The sequence below is a fragment of the Echinops telfairi genome, unplaced genomic scaffold (assembly GCF_000313985.2).
Source record: "Echinops telfairi isolate 266 unplaced genomic scaffold, ASM31398v2 ScPeMD7_443;HRSCAF=831, whole genome shotgun sequence".
NCBI lineage: Eukaryota > Metazoa > Chordata > Mammalia > Afrosoricida > Tenrecidae > Echinops > Echinops telfairi.
Genome location: NW_022104341.1, coordinates 2,529,813 through 2,539,268, shown reverse-complemented (window position 1 = coordinate 2,539,268; position 9,456 = coordinate 2,529,813). Strand labels below are relative to the sequence as shown.

General features: G+C 47.1%; 1 protein-coding gene across 1 annotated transcript in view; it reads right to left on the bottom strand.

Annotated features, from left to right (window-relative positions):
- Positions 1-8,762, bottom strand: part of LOC101650302 (monocarboxylate transporter 1-like) — a 22,162-nt gene extending 13,400 nt beyond the window's left edge. The window contains exon 1 of the mRNA XM_013003875.2: positions 8,729-8,762. The gene's annotated coding sequence lies outside the window, so the exon portion shown is untranslated. The remainder of the gene's footprint in view (positions 1-8,728) is intronic.
- Positions 8,763-9,456: the final 694 nt, after the last annotated feature.

Below are 9,456 nucleotides of genomic sequence, written 5' to 3'. Positions count from 1 at the left end.
ATTTTTAAAAAGCACTACAACATAAGAATGCCCACCAGCACCACTTTTCTTCAAGATTGTACTAGCGGTCCGGGCCAGGGCAGTAAGATGGGAAAAAGAGCAAAGAGAGTGAGGATTTGAAAGGAAGAAAGCAAACTATCAGTAGCTGCAGAAGATAATTCTCCCAAAGGAGGCAACTCTACTCTGTCTTAGAGGGTTGCTATGGATCACAATAGACTGGATAGCAATGGGTTTTTGGTTTTCATCTACTTAAGCCAACTTCTCTTTGATGTCCAAATTCACCTTGTCGCAGTAGGTTACTGTTTTAGGCTGCTACCTCAGTGGTGGTGGTTCAGACCCACCTGCCACCCCATGGGAGAAAGATGAGGCCTGCTTTTGAAGAGTTACATCCTTGGAAACCCGCAGGGTCAGTGCTCCCTGCCCTACAGGATCCCTCCTGCCCTACAGGATCCCTCTGAGTTGGAATCAACTTCGTGGCAGGTGAGTTTGGTTTGGGTGTGAGCACGTTACCATGCCCACTACCGGTCGGTCACCTTCACAGCACCCACTACCGGTCAAAGATGGCAATTATGGTTCTTGGTCTAGAACACCTCACCTCCTGATCTATGCGTCAACTTCTAAATACGTCATCTATCTTATCAAACAAATATAATTTAGAAAGTACTCTGGTGGTAATAGAAAACAGCTCTTAGAAAAGGTACAATTAAAGAATCGAAAGTTTTGTAATTAAATATTTATAAAAATTCAATTTCCAAGAGCTTTGTACAATTATAAAGTTTCCTCGGCTTGCACAACTTTTGTTAGATCTATTCCAAGATAGTTTCTACTATCCTTTTAAATGGCTATTAAAAAGAAAACAAAAAAGAGTTAAAAAAAGGAGAGCACACACAGTTACTGGCACATTCTGTTGTGCAGAGGGTCGCTTGGGTCAGAACCAGCTTGAGGGCACTTACCAAGGAAGTTACTGGCACGTAGATTCTTTAAAAAGAGACCGCTTTGTTGAGATATAATTCACATATCATAAAATTCCTTTTTAATGTGTAAAATCCGGACAAGATAATAATTTATAAATTATCAAGGGCTCATGAGGGAGTGGGGAGCGGGGAGGGTGGGGAAAAATGAGGACCTAATGCCCGGGGGGGTTTAAGTGGAGAGGAAATGTTTTGAGAATGATGAGGGCAATGAATGTACAAATGCGCTTTACACAATTGATGTCTGTATGGATTGTGAAAAGAGTTGTATGAGCCCCTAATAAAATGATTAAAAATAAATAAATAATAAAAAATAACTAATGGGAAAAAAAGAAAAACTTCTGGATAGTTTGATATGTGTAGATAAACAAAATAAATATTTAAATTTTAAACTTACAAAAAAAAGTGTAGAATCCAGTAGTTTCTAGTATACTCATAGAAATGCGACTTTTTGTGTTCGACTTCTTTCTCTTAATGTTTTCAGGACTCATTCGTGTTGTGGCATCAGAATTTCATTGCTTTTATTATTGAACAATGTTCATTTTATAGATACACCACCTGTTTCTCTATTCACCAGTTGGTGGACATCTGGGGTTATTTCCACTTTTGCCTGGAATGTATAAGCCATGAAGGCTTGATACGCATTGTGCGGAATCTGTGGACCAATCCGGGATGCGCAGGCGGCTGTGGGAGCACAGTGGGTCACGTGCCGGGTAGCTAATCAAAAGGTCGGCAGCGTTCAGAACCACCAGTTCCTCTGCGGAAGAAGGATGAGGCTACACAGATGTACTCTTGGGAGCCAGCTGGTGCTGTACAGTCACTACGAGTTGACAGGGACTCCTTACGGCACCGAGTTTGCCGTCTTAGCGGATTGTCTTCTGTGAACGCAGAATGTCTTCCCTTTTACTCGGGCCTTCCTCAAATTTCTTCTTAAAAATGCTTTGTTGTTTCCAGTATGTCTTATACCTCTTTGCTTAATTTACTCCTTCAGGATTTTATTATTTTTTATTACAAGAAATCTTGGGTTACAAATATCCAATTTACACACAGCCTGAGGCTATAAGGCAGCCCCTGTAGGGCCTAGTATATTAAAATTTCAGGGTACATACTATGGATACAGCTTCATCTGCCTAATTGTTCCAATTTTGACTTAAGTACAAATATGATTTAAAACTGCCAGTACATATCTTGTATGTGAAATTATTTTAATTCCATTGGACTGTAATAGAAGGGATTTTATATATTAATCTTATATCCTGAAACCTTGCTGAACTCATTTATTAATTCTAATAGGTTTTTGGTATGGATGCCTTAGGATTTTTTATTTACAAATCATGTCATCTAGGATAGTTTTATATCTTCCTTTACAATCTGGATACTTTAAAAAAACGGCTAACTCTTTATTGTGCATTAGATAAAGATTTGCAGTGCTGATCAGTTTTCCAATTCATACAGTTTGTTTCGATTCCTCCATAGCAGTTCCCTCAATGTACCGTTACTTACCTCACTCCCTCACTCTTTCCATTTCTCCTTCCCTAACCCTCTGAACTTTGTTCTTGAGCAAATGCTGCCCTTTGGTTGATGATTAGACTAGCACAGAGTGGGGGAGGAGGCATGTGTGCCCAGTTCTCGACCTGAAGGGTAACTAAGGCCCAGTTTGGGGTTTCCACCAGTTTGGGATGTTAACATTTCTTTTTCTTGCCTAATCTCCCTAGCTAGAACCTCCAGTGCAATGTTGAATAGAAGTGGTGAGAGCAGATGTCTCATCTTGTTCTTATTTCGGGAGAAAGCGTTTAGTCTGTTGCTTAAATATGACATGGCTATATGTCTGCGTTCACTTATTAAACATGCCTCTGTTTGGTGCTGTGGCACCGTGCTTCCCTCAGTAGGACTCTTCTAGCCGTAGACTTTGTAACAACCACCAAAGGATTGACTGGGACTGTGCAGATTTGGAATATGGAGCTCTAATACAGGATGGGTCATTTTGATCATATTGCTGGGTTTAACATGAACTATCTCTGAAACAGGAACAGGGGAGTACACTACCATCAAGAAAGAAAAACCAAGAATGTGCCCCCTGGACCCAAGAACCCAGCATGCTGAACTCCATGCTCCGGGAGACAGAGTTATGACGTCAGAGGAGTGGCATCAGAACTAAGAGCCAGAGCAAAAGACAAAAGTGGGGAGCTTCTTGACCCACAGCAGCTTTAGGGCAGGAGGCTTGGCTGAGAGAAGTGAGAGAAGGCACTTCTGACCAAAGGGCTGTGTCCTAAGCATTTCCGGTCTTGAAGTGAAGATTTGTAGCCGTTTAACTTCCCTGATAAACCCCATAATGGTCTGATCTGTGAGTTCTGTGCACCCATTGCACGACACAGCTTGTCGGTGTAGATGTAAAGGTTTTTGTTCTTTATGCTGAGCTGTAATCCATGCTGAAGACTAATTTTCATTAGGAACGGCCTAAAATCCTTTCACTTTCAGCAAGCCGGTTGTGTCACTGGCACACTGCAGGTGGTTAGTCTTCTTTCAGTCTGGAAGCCCCATTCTTCTTCATATATGAGGGGGCACCCCCCAAAAAAACTGGAATGTTTTTATCCCAAAGCTTTGCATTTAAATTTTTTTTTTTTTACCAAAACAACCTTATCACCTTCAAAGTCCTCTTCATTTACACTTAATACATTTGTCAAATCCGCGATTTCATTCTTGGGAACATTTTTCAAAGTTTGGATGGCTGAGAGTACCTCCCTTGTTTTTTTCTTCACCTCTTCTATGTCGTCAGATCACTGTCCTTTCATGTCCCTCTCCATTCGAGGAAATAAAGAGAAGTTGCACTGAACAAGGTCAGGTGAGTAAGGTGCGTGGGGTAAGAGAGGCATACAGCTTTTTGCCCAAAACTGGCACATTGAGCTGGCTGCGCGAGCAGGGGCATTGTCATGGTGGCAAAACCAGTTCCCCATCTGCCACGAATGGGGCCTTTTTTTTTTTTTTTAATCATTTTATTGGGGGCTCATACAATTCTCATCACAATCCATCCATCCATTGTGTCAAGCACATTTGTACCTTTGTTGCCTTAAGGGAAACAATGACAATAGTGAGGTGCACACCTTAGGAGAATCCACCTATGGAGAGCAGAGGAGCAGCATTTGCTCAAGGCCGGATTTCAGAAGCTTCGGAGAGGTGGGATGGAAACAGGAACCGCAGAAAGGAAGCAGGCTAAGCGACGTTAGCCTGAGGGGATTGCAACACCATGAGATGAAACAGAATGTGTATAGGAGTTGTTGAATGTAATCCTGACTGACATCTCCTCTGCTAACTTTCACCCAATTCATTTTAAGAAGTTGCCAAAAAAGGTTGTGAAACCAGTCCATCTTCCTTTCATTTCACTTCATGGCACTTTTTAAAAGGCCTCTGGATACAGGTAAATAAGAACTGCTCACTTACCCTTTGCTCATTTAGAGACAGGCACCAGAAGGCCAGCATTGCCACCACAAAAAGCCGGAGTCCACACTGAGATTTGAGATTGCTGCCGTTCCTCCACAGAGATTTGAAACATCTCTCACTGCGTACCTTGATGACCCTTGGCTTTGCCCCCAAATAGGACTGGAGTCAGCAGGTTTCACTGAGATAACCCTATTCCCTGGGTCAATTGGCCCAGGAATGGTTTAGGGAGGGTTTTCTCTCACACGTCTCCCAACATTCAGAATTGACCAAACCAGAGTCAGACAGAATAGAATTTGAAGAGAAGGGCCCCCACTGTGTGCAATCACAGATTCGGCTCCCAATCCTTCCAGCACAATATTGCAGTACAACTTTTGAATCACCCCTTTAAGTTTCCAGGATTTTAAATCTTTACCGGAATAAACAGCCTTATCTTTCTCCCTTGGATCGACTAGTGAGTTCGAGCCACCGGCCTTGCTGTTAGTAGCTCAATTTATAGTCTGCTGAGCCCCTAGTAGGCACTTGGTCTACCCCAGCCCCTAGCTTGGCTTCTGTTTTTCCTTTGAAAAGCAGTGTCTCATCCCATAAACCCTTTTCTTGGGATCTTTTTAGATACAGCTATCAAGTTAATCCCCACCACCCCCACCCACGATGATAGGCTTTTGTAATATTCAGTTTGGGTCCGTGTCCTTGGAGGAGCCTTGGTGCTGTCGGGTAGCCAGGATAGGGTTGGGGGGTGGTCCCTCCATGCCTGCGAAGGCCCCCACAGAGGAGGTTGGGAAGGAATAAGGCGGGCATTAGCCACCCATGAAGACCCCGGAACTGGACATGCTCCAATTCAGACCCCAAGCCAGATGGGCGGTACACCTGGGCAGCCCAAACTAGGCCCAGGTTCATCAACCCACCCAGGTGGGCTTAATTCAGTCAATGGGTCAACCAATACCTTCGACCACGCCTCCCCAACCAGAGGTTTGAAATGCCTGGCAGTGGGAAGGCCATCCTCTTTTTACCCCTCGCCAGGTCAGTAGCGGGTAGAGGGCACTCCACTCTCTTTACCCTGCCCAGAGCCTGCCCATGCTGTGTAGCGCTCTCTCTGGCCTCAGTCCCACACATGTGGTGCGCGGGCAGTTCCACGAGGCTGCTTGTGTCAGGCTGTGAACCTCAGCCAGCTTCTGCGCGGCTTGGCACGCTTCCCTGAAATAGCATGTACTCTTTGGGGACTGTACAATCTGACACTTGTTCTGGACTTCATAAAAAACCACGTGGCTGGGCTTCGGCATGAATTCTTTCTCGTGCAAAGAGAAAGAACAGAGGTATTACCCACGTGAGAAACCGCACTGTGCCATAGTGGGTTATGTTCTGGGCTGCTAACTGTAAGATCAGCAGTTCAAATCCACTAGCCCCTTGAAGGGAGAGCAGAGGCTTCACCGCCTCAGAAACCCAAGAAGCAATTCTACTCTGTTCCAATTCTACTATGAATTGGAATTGACTAGGTGGCAATGGATTGGGGGTGGGTCTGTGGTCCCCAAAAGCATTTTGGAAAATATATATCCTTTTTTTAAAAATAATTGGAAATATATCATTTCTGGCATATTGTGTTATATGTGCTTTAAAATGACTGTCAAGTCCTGGTGATTGGCTCACAGGGTTATTGGAAGTGACCACTATATAACCTACCTGGTCAGTCTCCTTATCAGAAGAGGGCTGAACCTCATGTACACATTTCCATCATAACCCAGATGCGAATTCAGCACAATTCTGCCAAACTGACAAATTAATGTGCTTGTTGCTTATTTTGTATGAGTTTCTAAATGCAGACCACTCTTTCCTACCTATCAGTCCCAATAATTTTAAAACTCTGAAATAACAGTAAAGACAGGGAAGTCAGAAGCTGTGTCCCTCAAGATAGTCTGACACTCACCCTACAGTTGGAAGATTCTGCTTGACAGAATTCCAGATGATATATGCTATAATGTATCTACCTGTAAATATTGCTTTCTGCAGCAATTCAAAATATTTGGCTCCAAATCGGAGCCTGTCTATTACCATTTTAATTTATCAACCTACGACAAACTTTGTCCCAGGGTTTAAATCAGAACTGTACCAGATTATCTAAAACAGCAAGTTGCGTTATGGCTACACTTATCTAGATTACTACTTGTGAACAGAAATGCTACCAGGACTAGTATGGTACCAGCACTAATTGGTGATAACGAGGAAGCTAACTACGAAAGCATAGTCCTGCTCACACACACACATTTCCATGCTTATATTTCTAGAATTGTTAGTCCTATTAAAAAGCGAATAAGCTTTGATCAGTTAAACTACATGCTAACATTGTTTGGGAGCAATATTCATCATTATAAAATTTTCATCCCAAATGATAAGACTTAAATGCGTCTTTCTGGTACTTTCCTGCACACATAACTGTTCACCATCCCCGAAGGAGCTGGAACATCATTATGACTGCTGATGTGAGCCCATGACCTCAAAGGAAGAACAAAGTTGCTTTGCTTCTGTGAAGTACCTAACTCCCAAAACCAAGTGTTTGTCTAAGATAAAGCATTGCTTACCGGGCACATACACAGTTATTTGTACAGCTGTTTTTAAAAGGGCTTCCCCACCCCCTTTCTTTAACACTAAAGAAGGCAGTTTTTGTTACCCAGAAACAAATCGACAGGTTCATTTTAAAATACTAACAAAATGAATCTTAAAATGTCATTAAAGTTAAAAAAATAGCAATTCCTTTAGACAGGGCACACATATGAGTCGATGAAAGACAACAACGAAATTGTGATTTTGTGGGACCAGCATATTAAAGGATTTATAAAATCACAAAACCACATCTAGCGCTGCCCATCTGGTCCATTCCAACCAGTCTTCCCTTTCTCCTGGCAAAGTTTGAAGGCTAACCTCGCAGTCAGCAGCTCAATGCTAACCCACTGGGCCCGCAAAATATCAAAGTAACTCGCCCAGAAGTTGCTCGGGCTTGTGCCTGCAGACTGGGCTAGGAAGCCATGCACGGCAATTGTCTGCCTCTGGGCAAGCTGCCGCTATGAGCAGCCCTTCCCCCAAACCAGGTCGAAATCTGAAGGGCGAAGCAAAGCAGCAGCTGCCTAGGGTCTCCCACCTGCACAGGGAACGGATTAGGTGACAAAGACACGTGCCAGCAACAGCTCTGCCACCTCGGCCGGCTGGGGAATGGGGGTGGGGTCTTGTAAACCATGCCCCAGAGGTAGCCACCCACAGGAACGGCTAGGCTCAATGGGCGAGCCTCGTGGCACCCTTGGAAGTCAGCTACTCCGCACGCCACTGCGGTACACTGTGCATCAGGTGCATACCTGTACACATGGTGACTTCAATAACTTCCAGGAATACAACAATACAGTGCTAATCTACTTGCTCCGTCACGACAAACTACAAGCATCTATCAGCGTGGTGTAATCACAATTCTAATTTGCAGAGCGGGCGCTCCAAATGAGGCGCCCCAGCCCTCTGGGGCTTTAGGAGGAATGGGCACCCGTCCTGAATCTGATCGCCTCCAGCGCTGGTGGGCGCTCCCCCCGCCAGGTGCATTCTCACATCTGGCTAAAGAGCCACTTCAGATAAAGTTTAAGTGATGTGACTGCGGTGACTAGACCCAGAACAGGGCTCCACTGCTCGTGATTCAAAACAAAACAAACCACCACCAAGACCGAGTCAGTCTGACTCCTAGTGGATCGGACAAACTGTTCATGAGTTACCCCAAAAGTTCTCTTGCTTCCTAAGAAAGCCACTGTTGCATTTAACGATATTACAGTAACTAGCAAGAAGGTCACACCCACGGCAGCAAACATAAGAATGGAAATAAAAACGAATCCAGCACAGTTCCTGGTGGACAGGGCGGGGCAGGATTGGAGAAAAGAAACTTTCTGCGGGCAGAACCACGTCGTGAAGAATCACGCAGATGCATTACACAAAGTGGAACCCAGTGTCAAGGTTAGAAGGCGATGGCTGGTATGCTAAGATGCCGCTGCGCCCCTAATAGAAACCTCAGCTCTTGTCCCAAGTCATCCCCGCGCTCCATGCCAAGCCGCGGCAAAGCAGGAGGCGAATTAACCCGGTTTGTTTTCATGCATCATCCCGGGGATGGTCTCGTGTCCACAGCTGCGGGGACCACGCGAACGCCCCGCGCGTGCCGCTCCCAGACCCCGAGGCCAGGCCCCTGACGGCACCGCCAGCGACCCCCTCGGTCGCCGTCCTCCCACCCCACGACCGCGGGTCCCTCGGAGCCCTGGGACAGTGGGAGCATCCCAGGGGTCCGCGGCCTCCGTTGGACTCACCGCGCTGAGTGACGCGACACGCTGGGCGGGGCTCCGCGCTCGGCCCCCATGCAGCCCCCACCTGCCGAGCTCGCGCTCTCCGAGGGTCCCCCCCCCCCAGGGAGGCGCCGCCGCTTAAATACGGCGGGCCCGGAGCATGCGCACAGGGGCGGACACGCCCCTCCCGCCGCGCTTCCCCGGCACCGGCGCACGCGGCCGCGGGCTCGCTCTGCGCACGCTCTCCGCCGGCGTGAAGGCGCGTTCCTTCCTCCCCTGCATCCCGGGAAACTGGGGACCTACAGAAGCCGCTACTGACGGACTGCGCTCGGAGGCCCGGCTGACGTGTGGCGGGCGAGGGGCAGCAGGCCCGCGGCGGGAAGAGGATGCGGACGGGGCGCCGCCGAGGCCACGCGGACCCGGGAGAGGCCGAGGGCCCGCGGCCGCGGACTCGCCTCGCCGGGACGCCACTCCCGGCCTCAGCGCTGTAGCCCGGCGACCGCAGGGCGGTTCCTCAAGCCCTCGGCGCCTGGCTCCTCGTCTCTAAAATGGCCTCGGCGAAAGCACGGCCTCGTGGGCTCCTTACGAGATTCCGAGGAGAGATGCGCTGGGACTTGTTTACCGCCGAGCTGGCGGCTGACCTGGGATGCATGATGGATGGTCGGGAAGTCGAACGTTGGGAGAGAAGCTGGGCAGGCGAGAGCAAGCCTAGACTGACATGTGTATGTAGGAAACAGGGAGACATGACAGTG